Source organism: Indicator indicator, chromosome 12, assembly GCF_027791375.1.
Source record: "Indicator indicator isolate 239-I01 chromosome 12, UM_Iind_1.1, whole genome shotgun sequence".
Classification (NCBI taxonomy): Eukaryota; Metazoa; Chordata; class Aves; order Piciformes; family Indicatoridae; genus Indicator; species Indicator indicator.
The window spans coordinates 10,577,460-10,599,313 of NC_072021.1; positions in this window are offsets into that span (position 1 = coordinate 10,577,460).

The window sequence follows — 21,854 nt, forward strand, 5'->3', positions numbered from 1 at the left end:
AACTTTTACTTGTGGTTGGTTTCATGATGTCATCAAATGCAGGATATTACAACTCCTGGAAAAGTTTACAAATCTAGGCAAGAATCCATTTTGCATCACTGCCCTTCAGTTGTTTATGACATTAAGTTTGCTAGTGAGAAAACAAAGTTTCGCATAACTTGATATTTTCTTTTTTTTTTTTTTTGAAACATTTGGACTGGTTTGATTTTTGTGAAAGCAGATCTATCCTGCCTTGCCTGGCAACCTGGCAGAAACTTACGTATGACTAAAGGCTAATTAAACCCATATGATTATGGCCCGATCTCCCCCTGTACTTTCAAGGGACAAAACTTCAGTGTCATCTGAAGTCTGATCTTCCTCCGGAGACTCTCGAGTTACGCTGCAGCTTACTGAGAGGGAACTGTGGTTTTGGGGGATCTGTGTTACGCGTTCTTACAGTTTGCTAGTTTAAAGACGTTTCCCCAGACTCAGGACACAGTAGTGACAGTTTGTAAGGCTTCATCTTGCGTTTTTGTTGCACTACTCAGGATGGTCAAACAACTGTGCAAAGCTGCTGTGCAGTAGGACCATGGTTTGGTCTCTTAATCTTTAAAAGTGATTCTTTTGGTTTTAAATTAATTCAATTGCCAAAAGGGAATGAAAATTAAATGTAGGTTTAGGTAGTGCACCTGCTTCTGCGTGCTGCTGCTTTTCACTGGCTTCACAGCCATGCTTTCTCTTGTTCCTCACCAACTAGTCTCTGAGAGGCTCATAAAAATAGCAGTGGAGTGATTGCAGCACCAATATTATGGGTCTGTCCATGTAAGCAGGCTGTAATGCCCTCAAAAGGTTGTATGCCATGCCATGGGCATCAGGATATTTTTGACAGGCCGAGGGAAGCGGTGACTTTCATCATCCACAGAATGTGCTTTTGATGTCACCAAACTCCCCAAAATTGCAACACATTAAATAAAATGCTTTTCTAGACCATCTGGTTTACTTTTTTTTTTTTTCTCTTTTCAGCAATTTTTGGCATTTTTAACAATGTATCAGATAAATTGCACAGTGGTGTGATTCCTTAGGTTGATGTAAAAACTTGGCTCTTCTGTTGTTGCTCAGCATATCGTGTCTGCACTGTGATGGATTTTGCTGCTTTGCATTTTATTTTTTTACAATTAGTTGTTTCATGTTGACTGCAATATGAGACAGTTCAAATTAATAAGCATTTGAATTGAAAATAGGAGCATTTTTAACCAACTTTCTTGAGCATTATCATGCAAACAGAAAAAGACAAAGTAGTTTGGTTGGTTTTTTTTGTATATATATATATATATGCGTGTTTATGGTTTACTTTTTTACTTAATGAAGGTTTTCATAATTTGGTAGTTTGACTAACATGATAATGTTCTGAAAATATTTCTCACAGATGGCAGGTCTCAGTGGATAGCTTTAACAGTTTTGTTAAAAAAAAAACAGAATCTAGAACTGAAAAACTCTTTTCTGGAGTTTTAAAACCATTGGAAAGTAAGATTTATTAGACTTTAAATATCCAAGTGGTACAAATTTGTTTTGGTGTTCATGGCAATCTCAGCTTAGCTTTCCTTAGAGATTTGCTGTGGTACTGCATTATCTAAGGAACATTTAAAATGGGTTGCCCTAGCATGTATTTTTTCCTTCAGTTCCTCAATTTTTATTTGTGCATATGAAAATTTTTACTAACAAGGATGACCTAGCAGCTCTGCTGAACTTTTTACTGTGTTTTACCTTAATGAGACAAGAATCTGAAAAGCTGGCAGTTTTAAAGCTTTTTCATTTCGATAGTGGAGTGTGACAGTGACTAGATGTCAATGGGAAGGAGTTTAAAAAAAAGTCACAGGAGAAAGAAAAAGCATCTGTGGAATTTATTTTACTGGGTGAAAGGAGAGTTACGGTTAAGCAAGCTTTACCTTCTTGGGTTTTCAGAATTTATTGCCCAAAATACATGTGCCTGAATAGAAAAAAGAACTGGGGTATTGTAAAATCTGCTAGACATGAAGTGCTTTTACTGCATACGAATACAATTTATTTATTTTTTCTCTCCAGCAAACTTCCTTTCTCTTGTCAGAAGGAATTTCAGACAAGACCTTACCAGAGTAATGCTGCCATAAACCCTGCACTCCTCAGCTGCAGCTCCATGTAGCGCAATATGGTCTGTGGTAGTTATCACCAAGCTACTGTGCTGCTTTCAGTCAGGAATGGGACTGTGTTGTCCTGTTTTGCAGAAAAAGTATGTTTTCTTATAAAATGCACTATATGAAAGAAGGAAGGGCAAGAAGGAGAGCAGAGAGAGCACTCTGATATATGAGCTGAGATTATAGATGTTGTAACATAGGATACTACAGAAAAATCACGTTGGGACCAAAGTTCCCGTGGATTACCATGCGATATTTATTACCATTTTCCTGTGTTTTCCCTGGTTAGGATCTAATCCTTCAGTGTCTGAAGCTGCATGGAGTTAAGAATTTGTCTATTCAGAGAGAAAAATTTTGCCAGCTACAGGATTTCACTATTTCAGTACCTGTATTTATTTTCCCCCCCCTCTCTAAAATTTCCAAGAGTGAGGGGATTGAAAAAGGAAGACAGAGGTGGGGGATAGGTAAACTGAGGAAATAGTAAGGGCATGTATCTGCTCAGTAAATAGTATTTACTGATTACTGTTTACTGTCAAGCAGATTACTGCAGTTGTATTTCTGTGAAGCAACCCGCATGCAGCCAGTGCAAAGGAATGAAGCAAAGTCCTGTGCAATTCTGAGGTGACTAAAAGATGTGCTTGTGACATGCTTCTAGCAAAAGCCATTTTTGGTTGCCTGGTGTCCTCCCCAAACGCTATAATTTTGCGAGTGACACATGTTTTTATGAGCAGTCATCAAAATGCTCATGGGCATCTTGTTTGAAATAAGAATGTGCTTGAATTAAATATTTGCAGTCACAGAAGGACGTAGTTTTGTTCTTTCAATTTGTTCTTATCTTTTTTTCAGTTTGTTTGATAGTTACTCACTTTTGGAGTATATTTAAGAAATGACAATGTATATGCTTTGGGATTCCTTACTGGGCACACCTTCCATTTGCTTCCTTGGGAGAGATGGTCTGAACAAGAGTTGCTGCTTGCTTTTCCCTTGATACGGAGAGGATGTGGTTAGTAGAGAGCTCCCCTCTTCCTCAAAACTCTCTTACTGTGATGAGTGCTTTACTTCTTGGGGAAGAGATTTTCAATGTGTTTTTCAGTCAGGTTTTAGGGAACAGTATGAACTGTCTTCTTAGAGCCGGCAGTGAGGAAAAGGAATAGAATCCGGGCACATCTCACCTCTCTTTTAGAGGGAATAAGATATAAAAAGCCTCTGCTGATCTTGCCTGGTAATTCTTTGGTTATCATCTTCTCATGATGGAATACAGACATAGAGAAAACACAGAAGTTAATGTTTACTTTTTGGATACTTTATCGTCAAGCGAAGAGAACTGACAGTTTCATGGTTAAGTGCCTAAAGTTGTTTTTGGCTTTGCAGTTGTTGAATTAATCACTGCAAAGCTAACTAATTGTGTGCCTTTTAAAGCTTCCCCTCACCTTTTAATGAAAGAAAGATATTTTGCTCTTGCTTACTTCGGAGTCAGGTTATCCCATTAACTACTAGAAGCAAGCTTTTCAGCTTTTACTTTCTTGAGTTATCTCAGGAACCATTTTTCTGTTAGATGGTGAATTTACTTACTGATCCAGTTATTTATGGCTTTCAGTGCTCATACTGTAGAATGGGCAAAGGCACTTAAAAAAATTGTATAGAAAACTTTGGCTCCTTGGTTCTGAGTTTATAGATGTTGCTACTGCTGCTGTTCGATTTGTGAGATATTATCTTGGTGTCTTACTATTTCTTAGGCAGAATGTAGAGTTTCAAGGAATTTTTTTTTTTGTACAATTTGTTTTCCTCCGCAAATATTAGACATGGACAAAATTGCAAGAATCTCGTCGTTACAGCGCTGTGCATCAGGGTTGATAAACTGCAGGGTAGTTGCTCCCTGGTTTTAAAAAATGATGAAAAAGTCCTTGCAAATATTAACTTTATTTTCTGGCAACGTTCTAATAGAATTTTATTATGGCAAAGACAGAATCAAAGGATGAATGGACAAAGTTGGGATTTTTGCCACTTTTTTTTTTTTTTTTTTTTTAGTTTCTGAGGCTGTGTAAGCTTTTTTTTCCCCCATAAAAAATTAATGTAGAATGCAGTGTTTCCCACAGAGCACCTTCACAGGTTTAGCGTAAAGAAAGTGCATTTTAATTCAGAGACACTAGTATATTTCTTAAGGCTTTGAAAGCAGTAACCCAACAGGTATATAAAGCTATAATGATAAATATATGATGATTTTTTGTATCTAGTGTTGTTAAAATACATGATTTACTTTAGTGTGTGTTCACAATAATGCTATTTATTTAAGATCCCCAGCTTATTCTGCATTTTAAATGCAAGTCTCTTGGCTTCTGGGTTTGCTTTTTTTTGTCAGCTACCACATTTCAACTTGTAAACAAAGGTTCACTTCAAGAACTTTCTATAATTTAAAAAATCTCTAATTGCAGTTGGAAATTTTGTGTATATATAACTAAAATAACAAGTCTGTGTATTGTATGGGAGAGGCTCTAGTGATACTATATATCTTAAGGTCCACGTTATTGGAAGGCAGGACTAATGACAGTGAGTCATGCACACTGTATATTAATGTAGCCCACTTTCAGCACTATATAAATAGTATTGTAAATACACACCTGCAAAGTGTCTGCAGTTATATGGTCATTGCACAGAGTCCCTCTGTGCTCTCCTAAGTACATATCTCTGCGCGTATCACATCTTGCTAACCAAGGGAGCATACTGCAGCTGCTGTTCCTCTTGAGGATGTGTCTATAAAATGAATGCTGCAAAACCAAAATTTTGGGATGACTTTATGCAGAACACATGGTTTGACTGTTACTCAATCTTTTAATATCCACCTGGTCCTTTTCCCTGTGAGGGGCTAGCAGCACAAGATATGAGCTGGGTGTTGATCTGAAATGTAGGAAGGTCCTCTGAGTAGGGCAGGAGACAAGGTGTGACTTAAATCAGCAGGAGTCTTCTTGGTTTTCCCAAAAGGGGAGGTAGTGAAGGGCTAGTCAGAAAAAAAAAAGCTTTTTTTTTTCTGTCAAAAGTCTGAAAACATTGGAACTAGACTAGCAGCAGGTTCTTTAATTCTAATCTATGCAGTAAATAACAAGGCCCTTGACTTACACATTCTTCCTAAACTTTTCCTTTCTTTCAGCAGGCAGCCATGCCAACACTGTCAGTTCCCCTGTTGTGTTTGCATACACACATCCAGGGTATCCCAAAATCCAAATACATGCTGCTGGGTGCCTGCAGTAGCTGAGGCTCTCTCCCTGTGCAGCACCTTGGAGTCTGTTCAAGTCCATGGTAGAAATCTTGGGCTGTTTGTGGGGCCTGATCCTCCTGTGGGGCTAGAGAGATGCTGGCTTAGGGAAGACCGACACAAGGCAAGTTTTGCAGAGGTGTCTCTTTGCCTAAGCAGTGCCTGCCCCTCCACTGTGGCTCTATAGTGTCCTTTAGATGACACAGGCTGGCTGTCATCCCAGAGATGCTCCTTTGGGTTTGCTGGTGGAAGTTACCACATGCCCAAGAGTGTAGCTGGGAGCTGGATGCTCAGGTGCCCACTGGATCTGAAATGAGGGGGCACACACTGAATTTGGTGCCTGTTATCCCCTCTGCAGCTGGACCCTGCTTTTGGGCTGCTGCCACTGATGGTGGCTCTGTGGTGTCCCTGGGGAGTGAAGGGAGCTCCTGTCATAGCACCTAGAATGGTGGAAAACAGGAGAGACAGATCACCTTTTTAAAAGCAGTTGTGTTTTTTCTCACCCCTATTCTTTATTCATAAACTTAATGCAGTTCCACAATTCCCAGACATGTAAAGCTGCAGGGCTTTTTTTGTTTTGTTTAAATCTTTCTGAACCAGCCAAATTTTTGGGGTTGGCACGAGGTGCAGCCAGTACCCATGGCCTTCCAGGGCTTGCTTGGTCTAGAAGTCTGCAGATGTTTTCTGCTGGATCTGGCTCTTAATGAACAAAAAAGATTTTGGCGTGCTTCTTTATTTATTTATTTTCAGGGGTAAAATGTGGTTTAAATGCTGATAATTGTGTTTTACATGAACTACTTAAACTTTATGTGACTATATGAGAAAATGGATGCTCATCAATTAAAAAAATAATAATTTCTGTGTTTGTAAAGTATTCATATTTAAAGTGATCTGTCTTTTTTTCTCTCTTGTTCTTAATGAAAAGACGGTTTGAAGACCATTATTTTAATTTATTTATTTTAAAATTACATATAATTCTGCATCAGAGTTCTTAAAGATGGCCCACTGTGATCATCTGGTGAAAATACAAGGGCTTTTCAAAAGCTTTTAAATTTTCCATTCTCACTGCTCCTCTCTTTGCAACATACATATAGTAACTGAAGAAAGGAAAAAGGAAAATATTTCAGGAGGGATCCACCCACAGGTGTGCACAGGTCAAGCACGTACTTCTCATTCAGAATGATTATTTTTCTTTTTCCAGCCATCAGGTCGTACTTCTCACTGTCAAAACCTAGCTCACTCTTTCAGAGGGAATACTTATCACAAAGCTACAGTGCATTTTAATCAAGGTTCCCAGAGTATTTTATAAGGAGTAATTGCCTCTTAAGGACAGGATGAAGTATTATACCCATTGTACTCGCTGGTGAGCCAAGGCAAAGGGAATCTAAATAGCTAGGGTGTTAAAGTGAGCCAGTGGCAAAACCGTGAACACAGCTTTGGTGCCTTCACTCCTGGTGCTGTCAGGATGCCGCCTCCTCCATGCATCAGTTTTCCTCTCTTTTTCTTGAATCACAGTTTTTCAGACATTGACTTTTTTCTGACGTACAATACGGCAAATGCTGCCACTGCTCTAATGTTGAGGTAAATCTGTGTGTGAATGTGCTCCTGATTTACATGTTTGTGAAATGTGAGGGCCTGTGTGGTGGGACTTCCATTTAATTCTGGACCTTCTGTTTTGCTGCTGCCCTCTGTGGCTCCATTAGGCCATTGGATCATCCCCAAACCAGCTCCTGTAGTGTGTTACTGATGTATCGCCACACTATAAGTGACAAAGAATTCCTTTTTCAGCAGTTCACTCACTAAATGATTCCCCAGCATGATACATGCTCTATCTTGTATTTAATTATCTTGTAATTATCAAAGCAGTAATGAAGTTGTGTATAAGAAGTGCATTGATCAATAAAAACAACTCAAAATTATGAAGGAGCTCTGACAGGCTATGAGCCCAGCTGTTCTTTGCATGTCAGTTTCCATTTTTCTGAAAAGCTTTTGACTTCTTTTTCTAAATAAGGTCTGAAAAAAAGATTTAAAGTTCTTATTGCTTATTCCTAACTGATGATGATCATGCATACATTCTCTCAGTGCTTTGTGAAAGGCAGTGTAAGTGCTAATGAAAGTTTGTATTGGAATGGCCCCTAAGAATATGATCATTGTTACAAATTTATTAACACCATGAAAGATTTCCTGTCCTGAGAAGTCTGCCAGCAAACGTCATAATCCTGAGGGGGCAGAGCCATGTAGTAGGTCTGACTGAGCCCCTTTTACAATTATTTATCATTTATTTAACTGTCTATCTTTAGACGTTGGGAGGCTAAACTTTGGATTCAGAGGCATGCTGAAACTCTTGCGCTGCATACACAGCAAGGGCAGTGGAATACCAGAGTGCTCGTTTGGGCTTTAACTACTAAATAACGTGGTTGCACATGACACAACAAGAACAGAGGTATAATCCTGCCCTGTGAAGCAGGTCACATGTTTCAGGTTCTCTCTGTAATGCATGCAAAGTAGCTGCTTAAATCATTATGAGTTTGTAAATCATCTTCTTCATAAACAATACCATCAAGGTACAGTCAGGCAACATGTCTCTTGTGGGTTGACGGGAACTGGAATTTCTTTCAGACTGAGGAGGTACGTCAATGCATGTGAAGCAAATTCATCTGTTGCTGCAATGTTTTGGATTTCTAAGATGATTATCGCAAAGGTCATCTTCACACTGAAGTGCAGTGAAAGGAGGATGTGAATGAGGCAAATGCAGGCTATATGATCCAAGGCTTCCACGAAAAATTTGCTTCTTTTCTGTGGCTTTGTAAGTCACGCAGCAGATAACCCATTTATTCCTCTGCAGAAGTTTAGTAAGTATTGAGAGCGTCTGTTCCTATATGTTGTGCATTTGGGGAGGAAAAGATTTCTTCAGCAGTGCTAGACTTGTATCTTCCGGTTAAGCCATCGTTTCATGAACCTGGCTTTTCTTCCATCTTTACCATGCTCATACGCTTTCTGTAACTCCACACCTCTTTAATGCAGTCCTCAAAGCTGACTAGTTCTGTGGTGAGTGAAACTGAAAGCGAGACCTAATCCTGTTAAGAACCTTGCTGTACTTCTGGATAATGTATAAATATCTGCTATTATAATTATTATTATTATTTTTAAGAGTTTCTGCCTTTTTTGGGGGGAGTGGGGAGGGGTAGGTGCACTGTATAGTCACTTTCTCACCACCAAATGTATTTTGAATCATTTTAAGTAATAGTTTGGCATGTCTTTATTACAGTGAATCATGTTTTTAATATCTACTTTAAACATAGACGATTTCATACTAAGGCAGTGGAAGGAAGAAGCCCTCTCTCATTTACTGTCATGTAATGCCTCTGCAATGTGTAAAATGCCCTTGGTTTATAAATACAGACCTTCTGTGAAAAATGTCTTTCCCTCAAACATAAGATAATTTTGCTTAAAAAGTGAAAGCAGAGGTGGTTACTCTGTAAATGCAGTATATTCTCCTTTTGCTCAGTGATGTTTGCTCTGAGTTACAATTATCCTACATCAGTTTTATAAGAAATACGAGTGAAATGGCACTGGTAGATGGACGGGATATAACTGAGGATGCTGGCAGCAGCTATCTGGTGTATATGTGCTGCTGAAACAATCAGCATTCCTACTTCCTATATTTGTGCTCGCGTCCTTTAGTGGTGGGAAGAAAAACACAACCGGCACTCATCAGCGTTCAGCACATGTGGAAACAAAGCTAAAAGAGCAGGGGCATCCCCAATGCATTGGCAATTTGCTAAGCGCCTGAGGGCTGCATCTCATTTGCATTAAAAATGCGTAGATTGCTCCTGTCTTTATCTTGGTTACGGAGTGAAGGCAACTGGGCCCAATATGGCTTGTTCTACCTGGATCCCAGTGGCTCGGGGCTGGCTGGAGCGCCTCCTGACTGGAGACGCTGTGGCCCCGGGGGCTGTGCGCTGCCCGGGCGCAGCTGCCTGGCTGCTCGCCGCTGTTCTCGCTGCCGGCCCAGCAGCAGCGGTGGGTCAGGGTACCCGGCTACCGGCCTCGTCCTGCCCAGCCCCGGCACCTCCGGACCTCCCGAGCGTAGCAGGGTTACAGTACCCAGCTCTGATAGTCAGCGTCCTTTCTAGAACCTAGGTGGGCCTGGATGAAACGCTCCTCGGCGGTGCGGGGACGATGCCCGCACCCCTCGCTGTGGGCTCAGCAGAGGGGCTGGGTGAATCAGTGCCCTGGACAGAAACGCCTTTGTGTTTTTTTTAAGTAGTTTAGTAATGCAAGTCAAATAAAGAAGAAAGAAAAAAAATAACACCTCCCCCCAGCTTGTGCCTTTTCAATAGAGATAACTTATCTCTTATAAAAGTCTACATAAGTGTAAGTAATTGCCTGCACTTGGCTCTGGTACAGTGGAAAAGCTGTGATCAGCAAACTCGTGTTGTACTGTGCATGTAAAGGGAAGTTATCGGATGATATGGGGACGTGTCGGCGTCAATGGCTGTACTTCTGTCTCCTCTGCCTCACTGAAACTTCTAAGACTTTGAAGATTTAACAGTGCCTTGGGAAGGGGCAGGGATATACTTCGTTGACTATGAGTGAAGAAAGTTTTGCTGGGATCGTCCTCGGGGAGGGGGGGGGGGGGGGTTAGGAAGGAGGGGTGGACGGGTGGAGGAAAAGAAAAATGCCAGCCCAGCTGTACTGCTCTATGAGTTCGGCTTCCTTTGTGCAGCTTTTACGTTCTGGGTCCGTGTCGTGGATGAGCATCACCGATAAGCGCCGGCTCCGGGGCGCGGCGCGGGCTCCCGGGGGCTCTGCCCGCTGCTGAGCCAGCGAACCGGGGAGCGGGGGGAGGAGGGGTCCCCTGCCAGCCAGCCCGCGCCTCCGCACCCCTCCGCAGCGTATTTGGCGAGAGCTGAAAGGAGTCTGTGTCTGCCTGTCTGTCTGTCCGTGCAGGGGGCGCAGGGCTGCGGGTCACGTTCGCAGTCGCATGAGGCTTTACGCCGCGTCGCTGCCGCTCTCGCGTGTGTCCGGGTGCCAGCGCTGGCTGCCTTATCGCAGGAAGTGTTGCGGAAAGCAGTTGCTCCCGCTCTCTGCCCGCTTCCCAGAGAGCGGTGATTAACGACTTTTCCCCCCACTCTGTCACTCAAGTGCTAGGCAGAAAACAGCAGTCGCCCACTCCAGCTTCAGGACAAGCCTGCCCCTCTCTCTCTTTTCCTAAATAAACTTAGATGAAGCCCTTAGGATGGATGTAGACTTTTTTTCCCCCCCCTCTTTCTCATAGACTTGATTTCTGAACACCTTCATAGATGCATGCACATACGTATGAAACATAATTTTTCATATATTGCAAATGTATTTGTGTGTGTATATATATATAAATCCACAAAATTCTGTTCCAACATTCTGCAGTGATATGCCTGACCTGAAGAAAGTAGAGTTTTTGCTGTTCATAGGCTGGTCCCCTTTAGGATGCCTCGGAAAGTCACTTTGTTGACCTTGTCTTATGGGTACTTCATTATAATGAAGCTGTAAATCTGGTCAATTTGTGGGAAAAAACCCAACAAAACCCCAAAAACCAAAACCAAAACCACCACCCAACAACCTAGATTGAGAGGGCGATACTAGGGTAAAGCAATACTTTTTCCATACAATCATGGAATTGTCTCACGAATTTCATGAAAAAAATCCTGTGTCAGATTGGGAATTTTCACTTACACTATTAAACACTCAGAATGGAGTTCTTAAATTAGTTGAAGGCTATGGTACTGTGTAGTATCTCAGTATATAGAATGAGTATTCCAAGAAGCCCAGAGACTAGCATTCCGTTTGGAAACCTTTAATATATTTGTTTCCAAATTGTGGTCTGCAGACACATATAATCATGGTATGATACTGATCTGCAGTATCATATCATCTATTTAAGGGTTTTAATTAAAAGTTTGATGTGAAGGCTGCATAGTGGTTCTCTATTATGTTTGAAGTTTGACAGTGGTCCATGTTCCAAAAATTTAGAAACGTTTGTTCAGGAGAATTATGGTGATCATTACATTTTGCTTTCGTTTCATCCTGTGATTTTTTTTCTCTCCTTTCAAACATGATTAAAACCAATGAAAAAAGGAAATATTTGAAGTGATTTGCAAAGTTATTTGATTTTTATAAACTTATGTGGTGTGATATGCTGTATGTGCCAAACTGCAGACAGACTTTCAGCTTGTAAATTGACTACACTTTTTTGTTCTGGTTTAAGCCCATTGAGACTTCTGCCAGTTAGGTTTTTCTCTTCTGTGATCATCATACTTAATAGTCTGATGTTGCAGATACTTGCAGGAGCAAAGCAAAACTGGTAGCATCATGTATGCGGTTTAATTTTTAATGTTCAGCATATTAAAGCATATTTTCTATCCCAAAAGATATTATATGAAACTACTGCTGTCTATATTAAAACAATCGATGGACTTCTAATCTAATATGAATAACAAAGGTACATAATAATTAATGCTTAACAAAAAAGATTTCTTTGTAAAAATAGAAAAAACCCTACATTTAAAAAAGATTGAAACACTTACCCTTTCAAGAATAAGACCTTCAGATTTTGACCTGTGTTAAGGTCTAAGTCTACACAGCTTGATGTACTGTTTGATTGTGTTTATTTATCTATTTGCTGCCAAAGTTTTAAGTAAAGTCACACCACAGTCTTAGTAGAAATGGCTAACTAAACACCTGGAACCAGTTTGTGGAAGTGATTAAACTGGCTTTTGCCAGAGGCTTCCTCTGCTGGTGCAGTGACACTATATTCTCTATTTTACATTCTGCTCAGTAATTCTAATTTTCAAAACTAAGATTACCAGAAGCTGGAAACAGCAAAAGTAGCAGAAAGCTTAGTTGCCTTTTCCATTCTGTGTATGCAAGTAGAGTGTGCAATGATGAAATTTGTTACTCGTAGAATACAAGAAACCAAAACAATTGGATGAACAGTTGTAGAGTGAACAAATCACGTGTCATTCTTTGTTTAGATTAGTTTTAAATGCAAACCAGGTTTTGTAAACATACCTTTTGTTGTGGTGTGTTATTTTTTTTTGTCCCTCTTTCTTGCATACCTCAGGTATCACTGAACTGACGAGTAGTACTTTAAAGAGGTTTAATGCTTTTTAATTGAATTCCAGCTTTCATAAACCATGTAGAGCTTTATTAGCTACTAAATAGAAAGCATGGAATGAAATCTGTAATACATATCAACATAATGTGTAAACACAAAAGATGACGTTGAGCTGTGTAACTGCTTAATTAAGTGCGCATAGATATGATGTATACAAGTCACTATCCAAAGGAAGATTCTTTCCTTTGATAAAACAACATTTAGTTACAGCTGACATCTTTTAATAATTATTCCCTGAGTTATCACTTTTCAGAAATAAAGAGAAAGCATAAATAATTTCTTTCAACCTCATTGTATGTATATGTTGACATTTTTGGCCTGTCAAGTAATGATTAAAACTGGTGATGCATAAATTGCTGTGATTAAAGTCTATATCCTTGTAAAAAAACATCAGTGCAAACAGTGGAATGAATTTGAAACATGCCATGTACCTGTTCCTGTTTATTTTTTGATGGATTTGGTACAAAATAATATTATTAAATGAGTAATACATTGCATTTATTGAATGGTGTTGAAGAAATACAAAGTGTTATTTTCAGATTAGCTAAATATTTCTATATTTTTCTAAACATTCCCTAGTTGGGTAATGTATTAAGACAGGTTGCTAGTATATAGTTGTAGTATATGTTTCCTTCCTCATCCTGAAATCCTGAGCAGATTTTTGAACCTGAGCTTCAAATTCTAGGACCTAGATAGATTCAGACATAATTACTTATGTAACACAAGCGAAAATGCTGGGAGAGATTGATTCCAGGGATTGGAGTGCTTAATATCTTCAGCAAAGGCTGTGGAAATAAATACATGTGTTCATATTCAGTAATTACAAAGCATTAAGAAAATAAGGTCAAATCTAGAAGACCTCTTTTAATTAATCATGGCTTTGCCAGAACAAAATCCATCTCTGAGTTCTCCAGTGCCTCTTGTGATAAAGGCTGGAAGATACTATTGGACTGAATGACCAAAACATTGTTGTTCAGTCTACCCACAGGGTAAAACAGTGCCAGATGAAGACCCTGGGCTACCAAGGACAAGTATTCATCTGAGAACTATTAAAAGAAAACAAAAAATAAGTTGTCACAGCTCTGTCCTTTTAAGGTCAACACCAGAAAGACTCTTGTCAAGTTGATGGAGGAAGATGACTTACTGATGTAACCCAGGGTAAAAGAGATAAGCAATAAAAATAGGGTAACATTTCTGTTTGATAGAGTGACTTCTCTTGACAGCTTACAGAGAGAACCAAGAAAAAAAATGCATCTAGTTACTGTAACAGTGAAGCTGATAAATCACGTGGAACTTTGTGCCAATTCCACTGGATTTTGGAGCCTGTGTTTTGCTATTTTTAATATGGACTTATGTACATTGGTCAAAATACAGCAGAACTTAATGTCACTGAAATAAAACTCTTTGAGCTGCTGAGTAAAGAGGTACACATAAACTCATAGTTTATTTCTGTTAGTGTTGTTCATTTTGAGCAGAATTCAGATGTGGATATAGGGAAAAAAAAGGAATTGATTAGACCTTCAGTGGACAAACAGGCTTTTAATTTTAGAGAAAAATATGTCAAAGGTAGGAATCTTGCTCACAGGCAGAAGTTCCTGGGTGGAAAGGGAATCTCTTGCTTGGTGTGGACCAGTTCATCACCTTTACATCTGGTTTCTATATGGTATGGCTGGGTTTTGTGTGCATTTTAAACATGTTTACAGTCAATGTGAACCGATAACTGCTTTTCTAGCCTGAACTCCCATGTAACACAGCGCACAGAATTCCATCCAGAGCATAGCTTCTGCTGAATGTCAGCTGAAAAGCTGAATGTCATTAGTGTATCTTACAGAGGCATAGTTTGAAAGCATTTTAATGACAAGCAGGGCATTATAATCCTCCCTTACATATTATTTAATGAATCAGTTTGCTTGCCATAATGTGATTTTACTTCTCTGAAGAGAGTACTTAAATTTCCTGGCAATTTTTCTCTTCAAACTTTCCCCTTTTTAATCTCTCCCTTTTTTAAAAAAAGTCTTTTCCAACACTCCCTCCTTTATGGTATGACTTACTTTCATTCACCCACACCATTTCTGATGATTTTGCTTTCCATGTATGTTCACAAGGAGGACTGCAGACACGCAGGAGCCTGGTTGTATGGGTGGGCGGCAATGCTTGGACTGCATGCAGCCGCCTCACAGTTGGGCCGATGAGACATATGGCCTCTGGCTTGAGGATGTTCAACATGGTGAACTTCCTAGTAGTGCTTCTAGGGTGAGGAACAGGTAATGATAGGAGTTGGACTGTGATGGAGTTTCTTTCAGGCGTGTGACCTTTTCCTTCTTTGTGTGGTTCTAGAGCTAGTATGGTTCTAGCGTAGTGATAAGGAGATGGGAGGTGGGCTGGAAATATGTTGGGGATTTGCTCTCTAGAAGAGAAATAAGCTTTTTCAATCCAAGCCAGAGCCACCTCTGAGAGGGGCAGTCTGACTGACCTACTGCCAGCCCTGGGATGTGAGCTCAGTGGTTTTGACCAGAAATGGGTGCATGTGCAGGGCAGGGCCTGGACATGCAGGTGATGGGTGATGGGAAGGGCAGGACTTCTTCAGGACTAATATAGCTTAAGCCTATTACGAAATTGCACCCTCTGATCCAGCTCCTGGATGTACCTGTGGCACCCACTGCTTGGCTTGGTGACAACTCTGCTCTCACTGACAAATGTCACCAAGCTCTTCTTTGAACTCTGTCAAGGTTACCCTCTCCACTGTGCTTTACCTACTTAGTGGCGGAAAATCTTGAATCTCTGCATTTTTCACAAGCAGAAGCAAAAACTCCAGTATATTGCCAGGGAAAAAAAACCCTTCATGCAGTATGTCAGGCAGAAATGAGATGTTGGAAAGAACTGCCAAATCATGGATTATTGAAGAGCCCTGGTTTTAGCAAACAGTATGTACTATAAATAAATACATGTTTAAATGCATTTTAGTGTAGAAAGAAAAAAAGTAATAGTGATGTATCATACTATCGTGGAAAGAAAAGAAACAGAAGAATTGGTTTGGTGTGAAGGCTGGTCAGGCTCAAATGAACCTTATTTGAGGATTTTAGGAATTGCAAGGTTTGCTTTGGTCAGTTTCACCAGATAAGGCTTCTCTTCTCAGCTCTTTGTTGCCATCTTTGTTTTTGCGTTGTGAATTACGTGAAAACAGAGATGTTGCAACAAGCTAGGGAGATGGAGTGCTCCAAGAAGAAACAGATGGGTAGCATTCTGTCCCTGTTGAATTGGAGCTAAACTTTTCTTTTTTCTTTAGTAGAGCAACAAGCATCACCTGTTACCTATTTGATTTTCATCCATATAGATGAAAACTGCAATATTAAGAATTTCAGAAAGTCTTACCAAAAAATAAAGTCCCTCAAACAGTCTTTTAATCCTATTTTGATGACCAGCCAGGTGTAGTCTCAAACTGCCTGAATCTGCTCTAGAGGCACCCTATCTTTTGACCTCTGTCCTGCTCAGGCTCTGTGTACAGTTTCCTGAAAATAACTTTGTGTTTGGTTTTTCTGTTGTTATCACTGTTAAGTGTAGCACTGGCAAAGCAATATGGACAACCTGTCCTTTTGTGAACCTATGTAAAAGGCTCAGGAGCTGCCTTTTCATTGCCTTTCTAATAACTGAAGTGTCTTTAAAGTAGAAAAAGAACTATACAGTACCTCTTTGGAGTATGGCAGTCACACATATGTGTGACTAATAGAAAGTATGGAAGCGACTGTCTGACAAAAGCTTTGATACTGACAATGTTGCAGTTAATTTCTTCTGCCCAAGTAAGAAACATTACATACCTTGTGTATTCTAAGGTATTGCCTTTTTAAGACTATTTGCTTTATGGATTGCAGAAAGTCACTACGAAAAGAATAGTTTTGGTGGGTTTTTTTGGTAAGGTTAGAGACAAAGAATAACCTTTTCCCCATCTGCTTTTGAGGAGAGAGTGCCCTTGGCACGTAAGTTTTTAAGGAATACTGGTGAGGCTGTGCATGTCCTGAAAAAGTGGATTTGTGTATGTTGTCCTGAATTTCTGTGGAAAATGTGAGCAGTGGGTAACTCTTTGAACATCAACCACCATATGTAATCCCTTTTGTAAAGTGACCCACCTTGATCCTAAAATTAGGTAGGGTTTTTTTTGCTGTGGCTGTGTCTGATGGAAGGATGTTTCATAGCCTCACTGCTCTGACAGTTAAAACCCTTCCTTCTCATTTTCAGCCCAGAGTTAATCATGGCTAGTCTATTTGTTCTTACGCCAACATGATCCTAAGCTTTTCCCTCCCTAATGTTTACCTGCTGCTAGCAATTGGTGCTGCACTTCACATGTTCATATAGAAGAGTCCCAACTTCCATGACTTCATTCCATGACTTCTTTTACTTTTAGATAAAATTAATCTTTCTTGAACTTTTAAAATAATTTGTAAATGCAGTGTCATCTGTGACATTACCTCTTTCTGCTACAATGCTTTTGAAGTGTGATTTAGATTGATTTATAATTGTGGTCAACTACTATGTTTGGGGGTTTTTGTTTGTTTGTTTGTTTTTTTCCTTCTATCATTTACAGTTAATAGGCTGTTAGGGATTGTTATTTCACAGAGCATATACTCTTCCTTACTAATTTTTATTCCAGCTTGTAATACAACTTTTCAGTAGTTTTCTGTATGATATCTCAGTACGTATCTAGACTGAAGATACCACAAAACTGTGTCATAATCCAGTTTCCTTATTTTTTTCTTCATAAACTCACTTGACTATTTGTCTTGTTAGATCATCTGTGATGCAGCTGTTTGAATTGAGACTTGAGACTTTGAATGACTAGTTCAAATGGAAAGAAGTGACTTGAGAATAAAGTATGAGTTTCAGTCTCTGCCTGGTCATTTGGCCTCCAGACCAGACTCACTTTTTGCTAAGCATTACAGAACCAATATAAACATAGTCATGATAGGGCTGTTCTGAAGTGGGAACGGTTAGCATATGATGCTGCTTTTCTGAGGACACAAAGGGAATTAGGAGACATTTCCCAGTCCTTGGCTACTCGTCTAACCATAGTACTGTCCCTCCTCTCTTTTAATGATCTAGTTTCAAAAAAGAAAAAAGTAAAATAATAATGAAAAAATGACTTTATAAACCACAGTAGAAAGCCGAGTGCTGAAATGTAGGGTGCTTCTAAGGAGCACAAGCCCACAACAAGCAGTTGCTGTCTCTCTTGCAGGCCAGGCACTGCAATCCTCATCTGCTGGATGATGCATGTTGCACTTCGTCTGTTCACTTGGGTTTCTACTGATGGAGTCCAAAGTGCGTAGGAGAATGGTGCCAAACCAGATTTTCTGACGTGTAGTCAGGATGTTGTCAGGGTATGCATTTGGAGCTGGGAGCTGTAGAAGTGTATCCTACAGTTTAAATGTACCCACAATTTGACGTAGCAAAAAAAGTAAATGCTAGGCTGTCTGCTTCAGAAATGCTGTATTACCACAGTATCATAGACTATTGATTACTTTTTTGACTGTTCTTTGGGAATTCATTTGCTAGCAGTGCATTTTAATAATTTTCTTACTTTAACGTTTGTATATTTATAATTACAGGAAGCAGTTCATCTGACTGTAAAAAGAAATCCCTGCCTAACGCTTTTTTGTGGGTTCACTGTTTCCAGCTTGCACAGCATCGCTGTGGTGGTGTGAGCTTGCACAATAGTCTTCCTTTTGCTCATCTTGATGCCTAAACCATTGACATTTCCTCACTTCATGAATCTCAGTTACAGTATCCACATGCCAGCTCCAGCACAGACTAAAACATATTTAATTTTTGTCCTGTTCAAGTACCAAATTGACTTGTGATACTGTGTATTCATGGCAAAACATAGGGAACTGCAGAAACTGTTACCATCTGGTTACTGGTATAAAGGACACAGGTTAACTTGAAGGGTCTGTGTATACAATTAAATGTGTGCACTTTCCACATGAAGTCCTAGACTTAAAGCACTCTAAAATAAAAGGTGATATATTTTCTGTTTTTTCAGAGCTTTTATAGTGAATGTGAGAGAAATCAACACGTACAGCAATGGTTCTTGCTGTTTCTATTCCCCACATTTGTATTTAAAAACAGGGAAAAAAAGAAAAGAGAAAAGCCTGTCTCTTTAAATCCAGACAAGTCTTGGCTCTCTCTCTCTCTGTGAAGAGTGAGCCTCTGGTTCTACAGCATGTAATCTCTATTCTGCTACCTGCTGCAGATTTGCTGTTTCTCTGAGTTATAGATGATGTTTTCCTTAGTGATTATAATATTTTCAGGATGTTTCTGGAATCCAGTCACTATAATGCAGCCTCTTCTGCCTTATGTCTCATTCTTCTTCTGTATTTCCAGTAACTTGCAGTCAGGATTGAAATCGAAATATAATGAGACATTAGGCATCTATATGTCAAGCCCTTAGAACGATGTAAGGGCGATGGTAATTTTCAGTAATTTTAGAGTCTAGTCAAGTGTGGGTATGTTGCCGGGATTACAGCATACTGTTGAATTACACAACTACCATTAGCTCAGATGCCATTAGTGTTGTAGGTAGACAAAGTTCAGTTTGGGCTAAAGAAGCCACAGTTTTTCCTTCTGAGTTTTGCAGTTTCTCAGCCCACACTGTTGCCTGCATTCGGGCCTGGGAAGTGAGAACCAGCAGGTGTGTGTGTATGTGGCATCAGAGGTGCCACAGCATAGACGTACCTGCAGCACCCCTGGTGCCACTGGTGCTGTGGGAGCGCGTTGCTCTACTCAGCTACAGCACTACCACCTCCGTGCCCAACCTTTAATTATCCCTGATGCTGTGAGTGTAATACAGACTTATTTGTGGAGTTGAAGTGAGACAAGCATGCCATCTTGTGAGCAGGCAAAATGGGAACAATGTGCAGGTTCTGCTGTGTGTGGGTGAAGAGTGTTAGGAGAGTAGTTGTTGGGTGTTTTTGTTTCAGACTCCAAGGAGATCAAGAGCTGCAGCAACTTGGCGTGTAATAGGATGGGAAATCAAATCAATGCCTTAGATCTGAGAGTCATAAAGAGTAATTGTTTTTCTGTTCATGGACCAAGGCCTATCAAGATGCCATGAGATTCAATCATATAAAACATTTTTTAAAAAAAGGAAGACTTTATGTTTGAACAGTAGATTCTCATGTTGGAGAGGACATAGGTATCAGCTACTTAAATACATGACTTCTATTTATTGCAGCTGCTCTTTGTGTCATGTATGCGTATATGTGCTCTTGTCATACAAATAGTTCATACAAATAGTTAAACAAATGTCTCATTACAAGAAGAGAAGCCATGTACAACTTTTGAAGATCATTTCTAATTCCTTTTATGTAGTTTTATTCTTTCAATACATACTGCTTAACAAATTAGTTGTTTAAGAGATGCTTAAATTGAATTTGCTCGGATTTCTTCCCTGTGTCCATGTAAAACAAGACATCTTTGTAGCACAAATCCACTTGTACCACTTTTCAGGGGATAAGAAATTCATACCTAATACATATTCCTAATAAATGATTATATCTATTGAAAAACATTCTCTACAGAGTTATCAGAGGTTTTGGGCCCTATATCAGTTAATCGAGTAATTTTGGAAGCTGCATTGTCTCCTGACTGCTAATGGTACCAAGATTGCTTTTGCAGCCTTATGTTTTGTGGCTTATCAGATCAAACTGTTACAGGAGTAATTATTTACTCTTGACTAGTCCCATTTTGGGAAGAATGTACATGCTGATGTGTGGATGAACCATTTGTCTCTTGAGTTGTTTGAAATAACAATTGTGGATATTCTCAAGCTATTCCTAGATTGGAAAATTAGAAGCAGCCCTAGCTTGGATTGATTGGCGTGGGGAGAACAAACAGCAACAGATTATTGATTGGGCAGCAGGTAGCTGAGCAGGATGACATGATCTGTACTCAGCCAACTGGCTTGTATTTGTCAGTCCTTTCATTCAGTTGTGGTTATCTTGCTCCATCTCTGTTGGACTCTCAGCTTCTCCACCTAATTGGCTGTGTTAATTTGTAGCCCGCACCTTCAGATCTCAGGTACATCCCAAATTCCTTTGCACAAGTTGCAACACTACTTCAAAGAAGGTGCTGTTGTAGCCTCTGCAAATAATTTTGGGACTTTTTTTTAGACTCCAAGATGCCAGTGAACCCAGAAGTTGCTGTAATAAGTTGCTTTCTTTGTAAATGAAAACACAGCAAAAGCTTTCCATTTTTGTGGGGTATATCCCAGCACAGCAATCGGCCCTACATGACTGTTGGACAGTTCTCAAAACTGGTGAGGTATCGGATTGGGAATTGAGGTGGCAGGAAGGCGGCTCTGAGGAAGAGGAAGACAGGAGCAATGCGGTAAGGCTTACTTGTGTATAGGGTTTTTTTGGGAACGGAAGTATTAGTGTAATCTGTACTTGGACCTCTGTGTAATTCTTTTTTTTGGAGAAGTTCTAGTTTTTTTTTTTTTTTTTTGATAAGGGAATATTTAGGTGTATTATTGATGGAAAAGAGATATAGTTAGGTGGGAAAAACAACTGTCCACTTCTGCTTGTTCTCTGCAGACTGCAGATTTCTACTTCTATCAGTAGTTCTAGTTCCTGTCTGTACATTGTAGTATGCTGATTCTACAACCTGTGTTGCCCTTGTGTTTGTGGAAATTACATATTTGGCTCTCAGAATAAAAATAAATTGATTTAAAAACTTTTTTTTGTTTTATGATCGTGGCAGATTGCCAGGGTTTAAATTAAATTTCTGATGTCTGTTTGGTCAAAACTAACGTGAGGGCTTTTGGCACTACAGCTTCACGCAATAAAGAATCAAAGGCAGTAACATAAGAAATCTGCTATCTAAAGCTGAAAGCTAGATTCATAAAATCACTTATGCAAGAGTTTTTCGCGTGGAAAGTTTATGTGGGATTTGGGCAAAAACTGATTCAAGAACAGCATTATTTTCAGTATATATATTCATCTAACAGTCAACAGGCTGACGCTGGCACCCCTTGACAATTTTGAAGGAATACCGGTGCTTGCTACATGAAGCTGCTGCAAAGCCACATCAGCAGAGTCTTGAAGTCTCCTTCCCCATGTCCAACCAGAATTGAAATTGGTAAAACAGAAATCATATTCCTCAGTGAATATGTAGATTCTGAAAAATGCTTTCTGAAAAATGCTTCTCTGTTTTAAAGCAGTTTCATAACAAATCATTAACGTGGAGGCATTATAAGAGTGTAGCTTTCTCATCAGCATTTCACTTCATTCCTCAGCTTAAGAAGAAACAT